This window comes from Vicugna pacos, chromosome 21 (assembly GCF_048564905.1).
Source record: "Vicugna pacos chromosome 21, VicPac4, whole genome shotgun sequence".
Lineage (NCBI taxonomy): Eukaryota > Metazoa > Chordata > Mammalia > Artiodactyla > Camelidae > Vicugna > Vicugna pacos.
This window is the reverse complement of record NC_133007.1, coordinates 21,139,433-21,153,320: the sequence shown is the minus strand read 5'-3', so window position 1 is coordinate 21,153,320 and position 13,888 is coordinate 21,139,433. Positions and strand designations below refer to the sequence as shown.

Sequence of the window (13,888 nt, the reverse complement as noted above, 5' to 3'; positions counted from 1 at the left end):
GACGCCTCTCCCACGCAGGACCTCCTCAGCCACAGCCGCTCTTCCTGCTCAGTCCTGTGCGCCGGCCTCACAGAAACAGCCCAGGGGGAACCCTCTGGAAACTGGCGTTCAGGACACACGCCCTCCTCGCCTTCGCAGTGCAGGCCTTCGCGGCACTTCTTTCACCACCCCCCCTTGGCGCCACAGCGCATGTTCACGCGAGAAGCCGCTGCCCCGGCCGGACCCAGCCACACCCCGGCGCGCTCCCTCAGACGGCTGTCCACGAGCCAGCAGCCACTCTGCCAAAGTGCTCCTCCTCACAGCCAACGCACCGGAGCGGGACCCTTCGGGAGAGCGGCCGGCAGGAGCGCAGAAGCCAGGCTCAGACACAGACACCGCTGGTCTTTGGCGCGGCGGCGGCGGCGGCGGCGGCGGCGGCGGCGGCGGCGGCGGCGGCGGCGGCGGCGGCGCTCCCAGGCGCCCATGTCCCACACTCGCTGTCTCCTCACAGCCCGAGCTCCCATCCCCTCTCCAGCCTGCTGCCCGCCAACGCCCGGCACGAGCGAGAAAGCCAGGCGCCAGAGGGACTTTGGGCCAGGGCCGGCGGTCGCTGAGAGGAGCGTCCGAGCTCAGCCGCACCTGCCACGCGTCGCCTGCCCTGACTGGAATCCGGGCGCAGGCCAGGCTGGGTCCGGTTCCTGGCTTCCTCCGGCGACACTGACAGTCTGGCGGCGGCCCTGGACGGCAGATTCGGAAGCGCAGGTTGGGCCGAGTCCGCCTCCGTCCCTGCGTCCCTCCTTCCCTCCGACCGCGCCGCGCCGCGCCCTGGGGGTCCTCCCCGTTCCCCCGGAGCCTCTCCTTCAGGTCACTCACCGCCTCCTGCTCACGTGGAGCGGGTGTCCGTGGGCGAGCAGCGAGCCACCAGTGTCTGGCGGTTGGCGGCGAGCGCCGCTGGGGCGGCGTCGGGCGGCGGCGGCCATCGGTGCATGGGTGGTTCAGTGGTAGAATTCTCGCCTGCCACGCGGGAGGCCCGGGTTCGATTCCCGGCCCATGCAGCGACCCAGTCCCCTTTTGGTCTCGCAGCCCACAGCGGAGCTAGGCTTCCCCTCTCCCACGCTCAAGGCACCTGTCCTACCACAGCATGCTCCCACCCGCAGCCCACCGCCGCACCTTCCCTCTCCTGGCCTGCCCACGCCGGCGCCCCCTACCCTCCGTGGGACGAAAACTTTACCCCGAGAGCCAAGCCTCCGCGAACTGACACCTTGCGGGCTCAGCCACTCTCGCGCCCACCCACCTTCCTTGTCCCTTTTCTCTTTCTTACCCTGATCCCGCTGGGGTCACACGGCTCACTGGAAGGAACACCCTACACTGGCACCCGCTCGCCCCACCTCTTCACGTTTCACCGCGCTTCCCCGCTCTCTGCCTCACTCTCCCCACACTCTGAAAGTTACACAGTGTTTGCTCAACCAGGAACCGAAAAGCTGCCACCCCTGGGAGGGCCACATTGCACTCCCCAGGAGTGTCCCCAAAGCGTTATCCTGCATGAGGAATTCCAAAGAGGAATGCCACAATATCATGGCAGAGTGCACTCTATGTTCACTTTACGTCCCTCAGCCGAGACATTTGTCGAACACCCGCCCGCTCCCCCACCACTAAAACCACCATCACCACCAACACCCCAACAACAAGCACCACCCCCTCCCCTGAAGCCCTCCTCCCACCACTGGCACCCCACCTAGCGACACCAACCCCCAGCACCATCAAATCCTAATTTGTCAAGGGTTCTGCCCTTGCGTCAGTCCGTTTGGCCTCTTTTTTTTTTTTTTTGAATTTGCATTTTAATACAAGTCTAGTTGATTTACAGTATTGTGTTATTTTCAGGGGTACAGTAAACTGATTATCTTTTCAATACATGTGTATCTATACACATATATATCGTTCCTTTCCGTTACAGGTAATTACGAGACGTTGAATATACTTCTCGGTGCTGTACCGTAAATCCTGTTGTTCCTACCCGCTAACACCAGCTCCTAATTGATCCCTCCCCTACACTTTCCCCTTGGGTAACGGTAAGTTTGTTCTCTCTATCTGTGAATCTGTTTCTGTTCTGCACAGAGATTCACTTGTACTATTGTTTGGATTCCACATATATGTAGTTTTGTCCTTCTGTCTGACTTATTATACTAGGTTCAGTGCTGTCTAGGTCCATCCGTGTTGCTGCAAATGACAAGATCTCATGCTTTTTAATGGCTGAGTAATATTCCGTGAGATTGATTTTTAATACATTGAAAATATCTCTCTCTCACTCTATTTTTCTCTCTCTTATCTATTTGTGTATCTATCGATCTCTATCTATCCATCTATCTATCTAGCTAGCTAGCTACCTAGCTACCTACCTATCTATATCTCATATTTCCTTAAGCCAATCATCCATGGATTGACACCTGAGATTTTTTCCCCTGTCATGGCTATGGTCCACAGTGCTGCTATGAACACTGAGGTGTATGAATCTTTCCCAATTAGAGGTTTTGTGTTTTCCGCATACATACTCAGGAGGGGGACGGCTGGATCACATGGTAACTCTCCATTGGTGCCTTCATTGTTGTTTTCGTTGTCGTTGAAGTGTAGTCGATTTCTAAGACCGTATTAGTTTCAAGTATACAGCAAAGTGATTCGGTTTAGTATGTATACTGTAGTTTCAGATTATTTTCCATTATAGGGTATTCCAGGACATTGAAGATCGTTCCCTGTGTTATTCAGCAAGTCCGTGTTGCTTCTCTATTTTATACGCAGTAGCGTGTTTCTGTTAACCCCATACTCCTAACTGATCCCTCCACTCTTCCCTTTCCCCATGCGTAACCGTCAGTTGGTTATCGATGTCTGCGGAGTGTGTTTCTGTTTTGTACATAGACAGATGTCTATTACGTTTTAGATTCCACCTGGAAGTGGATATCATATAATATTTATCTTGCTCCATATCTGACTTACTTCACATAGTGTGATAGACTCTAGGTCCATTCATGTGGCAGCGAATGACAATATTTCATCCTTCTTTGTGGCTGAGTAATATGCTATGGTAGGTTTATACAGCGCATCTTCTTAAGTCCACCGTCCGCTCATGGGCCCTTGGGTTCATTCTGGGTCTCGGCTATTGCAAATAGTGCTGCTAGGAAGGTCCTGGAGGAGGGGGGCGGTGCCTGCATCTTTTCGAAGTAGAGGTTTCATCTTTCCCACGTACGTACCCAGCAGTGGGGTTGCTGGATCATATGGTAGCTCTCCTTTGGTGCCTTCATTGTTGTTGTCGTTGTCGTTGAAGTGTAGTTGATTTCCGCTCCTGTATTAGGTCGGGTGTACAGCACAGTGGTTCGGTTTGTATGTATATTGTATTTTCGGATTAGTTTCCTTCATAGGGTATTCCAGGATATTGAAGATCGCTGCCTGTGTTATTCAGCCGGTCCGTGTTGCTTCTCTATTTTATACACAGTAGCGTGTATCTGTTAATCCCACACTCCTAACTGATCCCTCCACCCTTCCCTTTCCCCTCGCATAACCGTCAGTTGGTTTTCGATGTCCGTGGAGTGTGTTTCTGTTTTGTCCACAGATTCATGTCTATTATGTTTTAGATTCCACCCGGAAGTGATATTATATAACATTTATCTTTCTCAGTCTGACTTCCTTCACGTAGTTTGATGGACTCTAGATCCATCCATGTGGCCTCAAATGACAATATGTCATCCTTCTTTATGGCTGAGTAATATTCTACGGTATATTTATGCAACGCATCTTTTTAGGTCCATCGTCCACTCATGGGCCCTTGGGTTCATTCTGGGTCTCAGCTATTGCAAACAGTGCTGCTAGGAACGTGGACGAGGGGGGCGGTGCTTGTATCTTCTCGAAGAGGAGGTTGCATCCTTCCCACATGTATAGCCTGCAGTGGGGTTGCTGGATCATGTAGTAGCTCTCCTTTGTGGCCTCTTTACATCTCGACTCCATCCTCACCTGCCACTCTCCCCAACCCACATCCCCTCAGCTCCAAACCCCGCCACACACCCTGCCACACACACACAGAAACACACAGACACACACACACAGACACACACACACACACACACACACCTGAGACTTGACGGATTGAAAGTGTTTCCTGTTGAGAGATTATCTGTGTCTCTGGGGCTGTAGAATGCCCCACTCAATTTAGACCTCGCCTAGCCCCAGTCTCCTACTCTTGTTTCTGTCCTTCCCTTGCCTGTTTCCTACCCTGCTGCCCCAGCCCCAGCCCACTGGTTAGCCTGACCACCTCAAAGCACAGGCCACCTGTCTCGCCCTCTCACCCACCGCCCCGCTGGGGTCCTCTCCCACCATCGTCCTCGTACCACAGCCCACTCACCCGCCTCTGCCACCCCCCCCCGCTTGCTATCTGCCCTACGTCGAAGACTCCAGGCTCGCTCCCCTCTACCCGCCACCAGCCCCTAGTACCCCAGCCCCTCTCTCACGCATCCTGTGCAGAAGACTCACTTCCACCATTCCTGGCCTCCCACGGGCTCCTCAGACCCACTCCTACTCCATGGCCACCCTCTTCCCTACATCGGTCCCACCTGCACACCGCACGCAATTGGGGGGCCAAGGGCAACCGCGGGCCCAAGCTTCGGCAGAGCCCCTGCCTGAGTGGCCAACTACTCTCCTAGCCAGTTCCCCGCAAGCCCCACACCTCTCCTTCGCACCTGCGCTCCACCCAGTGCCCTGGACTCGTCCTGCCACCTCCCAACCCGAGGCTCAAGGCTGGCCCTTCTCTATGGGGTCGTCTGGCTCCGTTCCCTAACCCTCGTGGGGTGGCCCCCAACCACGGCAACAAACACCTTCACCCCGTACTCTCACCCACCCACACTCACCCCGAACACACCCACAAGGGCGGTGACGAAAGCGCCTGCGGTGATGGAATGCACCCATATGCCGACAGGGGCTCCCTTCCACAGGGCAACCGGCTTGGTCTAAATCCAGCGACTCTACTGCCGCCGCCAAATGCTGCAGCTCATCGGCTGTCCACTCTGCCTCTGAAGGAAACAAGCTGTGAACTGCACACCAAACCCTTTGCTGACAGACGCGCCCAAGCCTGGCCTGTGATTTACCATGGCCAGAATCCATAGGAAAGGTGAAGACAGGCTGAAGAGAGGGATGGAGTCCATCCAATAATAGATCGTAACGTGGGAATGGGGAATATTAGAAGTCAGAGCTAGGTGAGGGGTGCGTGTGTGTGTGTGTGTGACTCGTGTGTGTGTGTGTGTGTGTGTGTGTGTGTGTGTTTGCTGGTAGTGGAGGGGGAGGTACCGTCGGTAACATTCTTGCCTCTCTGTGACAGGACTGAGAGTACCGGGAATGCAATCCGAATACCATGTTGGCTGGTAGTGCACCCTGCCACGCATCTGTCTCCACACCCTCCCACTTGCATAGCTAAGGTTTCCCGGGCGGTATCCGGTTTCTGCCTGCTTTCTCACCTCCACTGCCCTTTCGTCCAACTACAAGCACGTGGCCAGATGCCTTTTCACACCTCCGCCTCCCGGCAGCCTGTCTGCTCCCCTGCGCGGTTCAAGACCACCGCGTCCTTGAAGCCCAACGACAGGCCCACGGGCTTCGAGGGCAGTCCAGGACCTGGCACGCAGCAGGTAAGCCATCGAGGCTGGTCGCTGGCTTGAAAGGAGACGTAAGGGACGGCCAGTCCCGGCAAGTGGCCCAACTTGGAGATGGAGGGCCCTCTCCCGCGCCTTCCGCTTTCCGTCGACGCGGCCACCAGTGATGCCGCCAACCACCACCACCGTCGCCGCCGGCACAACCTGCAGCGCCATCGCCGGCACCCTGTCCACCACGGTCACCAGCACCGTCACCAGCGGCACCACCAGCACCACCAGCACCACCAGCACAAGCAGCAGCACCACCGCCTGAGCTGGGAAGAGAGGGTGGCTTGTCAGCCGCGAGGATTGTGGTGGCAGAAGTAGTGCCGCTTGACAGTCCAAGCACGCTCGTGACCACGGCTGCGCCGGCCAGTCGTGTTTGGGGCTGGGGCAAGCGTCGGAGCAGGAGGAGTCGCCGAAGGCCTCGAGTGGGTGGGACGCCGAAGGCCTCGAGTGGGTGGGACGCCGAAGGCCTCGAGTGGGTGGGCGCGCGAGGCCAAAAGGTTTGGCGGGGCACGAGGGTGGAGGTTGCACGCCAGGGCCTGGGGCTGCAGGTGGAGGGTACCGGGTGGCTCTTGTCGGGGCGCGGAGGTCACGAGGAGGGGGAGAAGGAGCGGACGAGTTGGCTTGGCGCGTGGGCTAAAAGGGAGGTGGTGGTGGGGTGGGGGCGGAGTGTTTGTGGACGCGCTGGGGAGGTTGGTAGGCGGCGAGGAAGAAGAAATGCTTCCCTGACCGGGAATCGAACCCGGGCCGCGGCGGTGAGAGCGCCGAATCCTAACCACTAGACCACCAGGGAGCGTCGGGCTCCGCGTCTGGCCCGCCTCTGCTCAACCCAGCCACTGGGCGCTGCCTTGGCGCCAAGGCCCGGCCTTTCCACGTCCAGCCGCCCTCCGCCCCCGGCAAGCCACGTGCCCTAGCGTTCTTCCTGCTTGCTGGCACCCTCAAAACACTGCGCGCCTCCTCCTCGCACACGCGCGAGAAGCCGCAGGCCACCTAGCTCCCTCTTTTCTGCGCCCAGCTTCCAGTTCTCCCTCACGGGCCCAGGGAAGGAGGGCCGGCCGTGGAGCTCGGCAAAAGATGGGCCCGCTGCGTTGGCCGGGAATCGAACCCGGGTCAACTGCTTGGAAGGCAGCTATGCTCACCACTATACCACCAACGCCGCACAGCCCGGGCCGCCCCGACACGCCGGCCCCGGGCTCGCCGGAGCGCAGTCTCGCCGCCGCTGCCGCTGCCCCTGCGGCGGCCGGGCGCGGCCCTGCCCCGACGCCCCGTCCGCCAGCAGCTCTGCGCTGCCTCAGGCGCCACCGACGGTCGCCCCGGGCGCCTCAGCCGCGTCAGCCCTAAGCAGCTGCCCTCGCCCACGGCCCGACCGCTTCTGGGGCTGGGGAGGGGGGGAGGTGGGGGGTGCGCGCTGCCGCTGCCTTGCTGCTGCCGGGCCCTCGGCTGCACGCCGCGGCCCGCGGCCCTCCTCCCTCCCCGGGCACACGACCTCTGGTTCCCGGCTCGCCAAAGCCCTTCTCCAACGGGTGTTGGGCGAGGCCACTCCCCCGCACCGAAAGGAGACGGGACTCATCCGCCCCACCCCCGCCCCGGCAGCCGTGAAGCTGTGCAGGTGTGCGTCGCGTCGCAAGGAGCCCACTGCGGCAGCCACTGTGGGCGGGCCGCAATGTCGTCGGGCGCTTGTGGGGTCGACAGGAGGCCCTCGCTCGGCCGTGGCGCCCGAGCGCCCGAGCGCCCGAGCGCCCGGCGAGGAGGACGGGCAAGGGGTTGCAGGGGTGGAGGGCTGGAGGCGGTTGAGGGTGGGCAGGCCCCGCTGGAGGGCGGAGGGACGAGAAGAAGGGCCCTTGGGGCCAGGCGGCTGGACAGAGAGCGGCGCCAGCCACCAAAAAGGGGCGTGTTGCCTCCCCGTCGGGGAATCGAACCCCGGTCTCCCGCGTGACAGGCGGGGATACTCACCACTATACTAACGAGGACGGCGGCGGCCTCCTGGGCGCCCGACCGCTCTCCGGCTGCCTGCAGACGCCTACCCACACCCCTCCCCCACCCCGTCCTCGGACCCCCGCCCACCACGGGCGCCCGCCACGTGCCCCACCCGACCCGACACCACACCAAACGCGTCATCCAAGGAGGCAGCCCGGGACCCCGCCAGGGACCCGGATCCGCGTGGCGCTGGAAACTCCCAGTGCGCGCCGCCTATAGCCCCCGACGCCAGGATCGCGCCGGGAGGAGGGGCCCGAGGGGGCCGGAGAGCGCAAGCAAGGCTGTGAGGAGGAGGTGGGCGCTCGCCGTGCCACGTCCCGGGAGAAGAGGCGGAGGGGTGGGCGCGGCCGGCGGCAGAAGCTGGCCGGACGCGGCCCGGCTGGGTCCCGGGCCAGGGGTGGGCGAGGGGGCGGCGGCGGCGAGCCGGGCGCGCCGGCTGGCCTCGCTCCCCCGTTGGCCCGGACGGCCGCCCGCTGGCGCAGAGCACCGCGTCGGGCCAAGGGCATCGGTGTCCGCGTCGGCGTCGGGTCCCAGCCAGCCGAGCGGCGACGCGCCCAGGCCCGCCGTCAGGATGGCCGAGCGGTCTAAGGCGCTGCGTTCAGGTCGCAGTCTCCCCTGGAGGCGTGGGTTCGAATCCCACTCCTGACAAGCCAGCCTTTTTTGGCCCGCCCAACAAATGCTGCACCCGGCCCGTCCCAGGCCTGGACAACACCCTACCGCCTCACACTCCGCTCCTGCCTCGCACTCTTGCCAGCTCCCCAGACTCCGGCCCCCTCGACGCGACACCCACACGACGCCTCTCCCACGCAGGACCTCCTCAGCCACAGCCGCTCTTCCTGCTCAGTCCTGTGCGCCGGCCTCACAGAAACAGCCCAGGGGGAACCCTCTGGAAACTGGCGTTCAGGACACACGCCCTCCTCGCCTTCGCAGTGCAGGCCTTCGCGGCACTTCTTTCACCACCCCCCCTTGGCGCCACAGCGCATGTTCACGCGAGAAGCCGCTGCCCCGGCCGGACCCAGCCACACCCCGGCGCGCTCCCTCAGACGGCTGTCCACGAGCCAGCAGCCACTCTGCCAAAGTGCTCCTCCTCACAGCCAACGCACCGGAGCGGGACCCTTCGGGAGAGCGGCCGGCAGGAGCGCAGAAGCCAGGCTCAGACACAGACACCGCTGGTCTTTGGCGCGGCGGCGGCGGCGGCGGCGGCGGCGGCGGCGGCGGCGCTCCCAGGCGCCCATGTCCCACACTCGCTGTCTCCTCACAGCCCGAGCTCCCATCCCCTCTCCAGCCTGCTGCCCGCCAACGCCCGGCACGAGCGAGAAAGCCAGGCGCCAGAGGGACTTTGGGCCAGGGCCGGCGGTCGCTGAGAGGAGCGTCCGAGCTCAGCCGCACCTGCCACGCGTCGCCTGCCCTGACTGGAATCCGGGCGCAGGCCAGGCTGGGTCCGGTTCCTGGCTTCCTCCGGCGACACTGACAGTCTGGCGGCGGCCCTGGACGGCAGATTCGGAAGCGCAGGTTGGGCCGAGTCCGCCTCCGTCCCTGCGTCCCTCCTTCCCTCCGACCGCGCCGCGCCGCGCCCTGGGGGTCCTCCCCGTTCCCCCGGAGCCTCTCCTTCAGGTCACTCACCGCCTCCTGCTCACGTGGAGCGGGTGTCCGTGGGCGAGCAGCGAGCCACCAGTGTCTGGCGGTTGGCGGCGAGCGCCGCTGGGGCGGCGTCGGGCGGCGGCGGCCATCGGTGCATGGGTGGTTCAGTGGTAGAATTCTCGCCTGCCACGCGGGAGGCCCGGGTTCGATTCCCGGCCCATGCAGCGACCCAGTCCCCTTTTGGTCTCGCAGCCCACAGCGGAGCTAGGCTTCCCCTCTCCCACGCTCAAGGCACCTGTCCTACCACAGCATGCTCCCACCCGCAGCCCACCGCCGCACCTTCCCTCTCCTGGCCTGCCCACGCCGGCGCCCCCTACCCTCCGTGGGACGAAAACTTTACCCCGAGAGCCAAGCCTCCGCGAACTGACACCTTGCGGGCTCAGCCACTCTCGCGCCCACCCACCTTCCTTGTCCCTTTTCTCTTTCTTACCCTGATCCCGCTGGGGTCACACGGCTCACTGGAAGGAACACCCTACACTGGCACCCGCTCGCCCCACCTCTTCACGTTTCACCGCGCTTCCCCGCTCTCTGCCTCACTCTCCCCACACTCTGAAAGTTACACAGTGTTTGCTCAACCAGGAACCGAAAAGCTGCCACCCCTGGGAGGGCCACATTGCACTCCCCAGGAGTGTCCCCAAAGCGTTATCCTGCATGAGGAATTCCAAAGAGGAATGCCACAATATCATGGCAGAGTGCACTCTATGTTCACTTTACGTCCCTCAGCCGAGACATTTGTCGAACACCCGCCCGCTCCCCCACCACTAAAACCACCATCACCACCAACACCCCAACAACAAGCACCACCCCCTCCCCTGAAGCCCTCCTCCCACCACTGGCACCCCACCTAGCGACACCAACCCCCAGCACCATCAAATCCTAATTTGTCAAGGGTTCTGCCCTTGCGTCAGTCCGTTTGGCCTCTTTTTTTTTTTTTTTGAATTTGCATTTTAATACAAGTCTAGTTGATTTACAGTATTGTGTTATTTTCAGGGGTACAGTAAACTGATTATCTTTTCAATACATGTGTATCTATACACATATATATCGTTCCTTTCCGTTACAGGTAATTACGAGACGTTGAATATACTTCTCGGTGCTGTACCGTAAATCCTGTTGTTCCTACCCGCTAACACCAGCTCCTAATTGATCCCTCCCCTACACTTTCCCCTTGGGTAACGGTAAGTTTGTTCTCTCTATCTGTGAATCTGTTTCTGTTCTGCACAGAGATTCACTTGTACTATTGTTTGGATTCCACATATATGTAGTTTTGTCCTTCTGTCTGACTTATTATACTAGGTTCAGTGCTGTCTAGGTCCATCCGTGTTGCTGCAAATGACAAGATCTCATGCTTTTTAATGGCTGAGTAATATTCCGTGAGATTGATTTTTAATACATTGAAAATATCTCTCTCTCACTCTATTTTTCTCTCTCTTATCTATTTGTGTATCTATCGATCTCTATCTATCCATCTATCTATCTAGCTAGCTAGCTACCTAGCTACCTACCTATCTATATCTCATATTTCCTTAAGCCAATCATCCATGGATTGACACCTGAGATTTTTTCCCCTGTCATGGCTATGGTCCACAGTGCTGCTATGAACACTGAGGTGTATGAATCTTTCCCAATTAGAGGTTTTGTGTTTTCCGCATACATACTCAGGAGGGGGCTGGCTGGATCACATGGTAACTCTCCATTGGTGCCTTCATTGTTGTTTTCGTTGTCGTTGAAGTGTAGTCGATTTCTAAGACCGTATTAGTTTCAAGTATACAGCAAAGTGATTCGGTTTAGTATGTATACTGTAGTTTCAGATTATTTTCCATTATAGGGTATTCCAGGACATTGAAGATCGTTCCCTGTGTTATTCAGCAAGTCCGTGTTGCTTCTCTATTTTATACGCAGTAGCGTGTTTCTGTTAACCCCATACTCCTAACTGATCCCTCCACTCTTCCCTTTCCCCATGCGTAACCGTCAGTTGGTTATCGATGTCTGCGGAGTGTGTTTCTGTTTTGTACATAGACAGATGTCTATTACGTTTTAGATTCCACCTGGAAGTGGATATCATATAATATTTATCTTGCTCCATATCTGACTTACTTCACATAGTGTGATAGACTCTAGGTCCATTCATGTGGCAGCGAATGACAATATTTCATCCTTCTTTGTGGCTGAGTAATATGCTATGGTAGGTTTATACAGCGCATCTTCTTAAGTCCACCGTCCGCTCATGGGCCCTTGGGTTCATTCTGGGTCTCGGCTATTGCAAATAGTGCTGCTAGGAAGGTCCTGGAGGAGGGGGGCGGTGCCTGCATCTTTTCGAAGTAGAGGTTTCATCTTTCCCACGTACGTACCCAGCAGTGGGGTTGCTGGATCATATGGTAGCTCTCCTTTGGTGCCTTCATTGTTGTTGTCGTTGTCGTTGAAGTGTAGTTGATTTCCGCTCCTGTATTAGGTCGGGTGTACAGCACAGTGGTTCGGTTTGTATGTATATTGTATTTTCAGATTAGTTTCCTTCATAGGGTATTCCAGGATATTGAAGATCGCTGCCTGTGTTATTCAGCCGGTCCGTGTTGCTTCTCTATTTTATACACAGTAGCGTGTATCTGTTAATCCCACACTCCTAACTGATCCCTCCACCCTTCCCTTTCCCCTCGCATAACCGTCAGTTGGTTTTCGATGTCCGTGGAGTGTGTTTCTGTTTTGTCCACAGATTCATGTCTATTATGTTTTAGATTCCACCCGGAAGTGATATTATATAACATTTATCTTTCTCAGTCTGACTTCCTTCACGTAGTTTGATGGACTCTAGATCCATCCATGTGGCCTCAAATGACAATATGTCATCCTTCTTTATGGCTGAGTAATATTCTACGGTATATTTATGCAACGCATCTTTTTAGGTCCATCGTCCACTCATGGGCCCTTGGGTTCATTCTGGGTCTCAGCTATTGCAAACAGTGCTGCTAGGAACGTGGACGAGGGGGGCGGTGCTTGTATCTTCTCGAAGAGGAGGTTGCATCCTTCCCACATGTATAGCCTGCAGTGGGGTTGCTGGATCATGTAGTAGCTCTCCTTTGTGGCCTCTTTACATCTCGACTCCATCCTCACCTGCCACTCTCCCCAACCCACATCCCCTCAGCTCCAAACCCCGCCACACACCCTGCCACACACACACAGAAACACACAGACACACACACACAGACACACACACACACACACACACACACACACACACACCTGAGACTTGACGGATTGAAAGTGTTTCCTGTTGAGAGATTATCTGTGTCTCTGGGGCTGTAGAATGCCCCACTCAATTTAGACCTCGCCTAGCCCCAGTCTCCTACTCTTGTTTCTGTCCTTCCCTTGCCTGTTTCCTACCCTGCTGCCCCAGCCCCAGCCCACTGGTTAGCCTGACCACCTCAAAGCACAGGCCACCTGTCTCGCCCTCTCACCCACCGCCCCGCTGGGGTCCTCTCCCACCATCGTCCTCGTACCACAGCCCACTCACCCGCCTCTGCCACCCCCCCCCGCTTGCTATCTGCCCTACGTCGAAGACTCCAGGCTCGCTCCCCTCTACCCGCCACCAGCCCCTAGTACCCCAGCCCCTCTCTCACGCATCCTGTGCAGAAGACTCACTTCCACCATTCCTGGCCTCCCACGGGCTCCTCAGACCCACTCCTACTCCATGGCCACCCTCTTCCCTACATCGGTCCCACCCGCACACCGCACGCAATTGGGGGGCCAAGGGCAACCGCGGGCCCAAGCTTCGGCAGAGCCCCTGCCTGAGTGGCCAACTACTCTCCTAGCCAGTTCCCCGCAAGCCCCACACCTCTCCTTCGCACCTGCGCTCCACCCAGTGCCCTGGACTCGTCCTGCCACCTCCCAACCCGAGGCTCAAGGCTGGCCCTTCTCTATGGGGTCGTCTGGCTCCGTTCCCTAACCCTCGTGGGGTGGCCCCCAACCACGGCAACAAACACCTTCACCCCGTACTCTCACCCACCCACACTCACCCCGAACACACCCACAAGGGCGGTGACGAAAGCGCCTGCGGTGATGGAATGCACCCATATGCCGACAGGGGCTCCCTTCCACAGGGCAACCGGCTTGGTCTAAATCCAGCGACTCTACTGCCGCCGCCAAATGCTGCAGCTCATCGGCTGTCCACTCTGCCTCTGAAGGAAACAAGCTGTGAACTGCACACCAAACCCTTTGCTGACAGACGCGCCCAAGCCTGGCCTGTGATTTACCATGGCCAGAATCCATAGGAAAGGTGAAGACAGGCTGAAGAGAGGGATGGAGTCCATCCAATAATAGATCGTAACGTGGGAATGGGGAATATTAGAAGTCAGAGCTAGGTGAGGGGTGCGTGTGTGTGTGTGTGTGACTCGTGTGTGTGTGTGTGTGTGTGTGTGTGTGTGTGTTTGCTGGTAGTGGAGGGGGAGGTACCGTCGGTAACATTCTTGCCTCTCTGTGACAGGACTGAGAGTACCGGGAATGCAATCCGAATACCATGTTGGCTGGTAGTGCACCCTGCCACGCATCTGTCTCCACACCCTCCCACTTGCATAGCTAAGGTTTCCCGGGCGGTATCCGGTTTCTGCCTGCTTTCTCACCTCCACTGC

At 58.5% G+C, this 13,888-nt stretch overlaps 6 non-coding genes across 6 annotated transcripts; 3 read left to right on the top strand and 3 right to left on the bottom strand.

Moving 5' to 3' along the window:
* Positions 1-963: 963 nt before the first annotated feature.
* On the top strand, positions 964-1,034 carry TRNAG-GCC (transfer RNA glycine (anticodon GCC)). The gene has a single exon. It is a non-coding gene; the product is annotated as a tRNA-Gly (tRNA).
* A 5,335-nt stretch (positions 1,035-6,369) lies between these two features.
* Positions 6,370-6,441, bottom strand: TRNAE-CUC (transfer RNA glutamic acid (anticodon CUC)). The gene has a single exon. It is a non-coding gene; the product is annotated as a tRNA-Glu (tRNA).
* Positions 6,442-6,732: 291 nt separating this feature from the next.
* On the bottom strand, positions 6,733-6,804 carry TRNAG-UCC (transfer RNA glycine (anticodon UCC)). Its single transcript has one exon. It is a non-coding gene; the product is annotated as a tRNA-Gly (tRNA).
* A 742-nt stretch (positions 6,805-7,546) lies between these two features.
* TRNAD-GUC (transfer RNA aspartic acid (anticodon GUC)) lies at positions 7,547-7,618 on the bottom strand. Its single transcript has one exon. It is a non-coding gene; the product is annotated as a tRNA-Asp (tRNA).
* Positions 7,619-8,190: 572 nt separating this feature from the next.
* TRNAL-CAG (transfer RNA leucine (anticodon CAG)) lies at positions 8,191-8,273 on the top strand. Its single transcript has one exon. It is a non-coding gene; the product is annotated as a tRNA-Leu (tRNA).
* A 1,086-nt stretch (positions 8,274-9,359) lies between these two features.
* Positions 9,360-9,430, top strand: TRNAG-GCC (transfer RNA glycine (anticodon GCC)). Its single transcript has one exon. It is a non-coding gene; the product is annotated as a tRNA-Gly (tRNA).
* Positions 9,431-13,888: the final 4,458 nt, after the last annotated feature.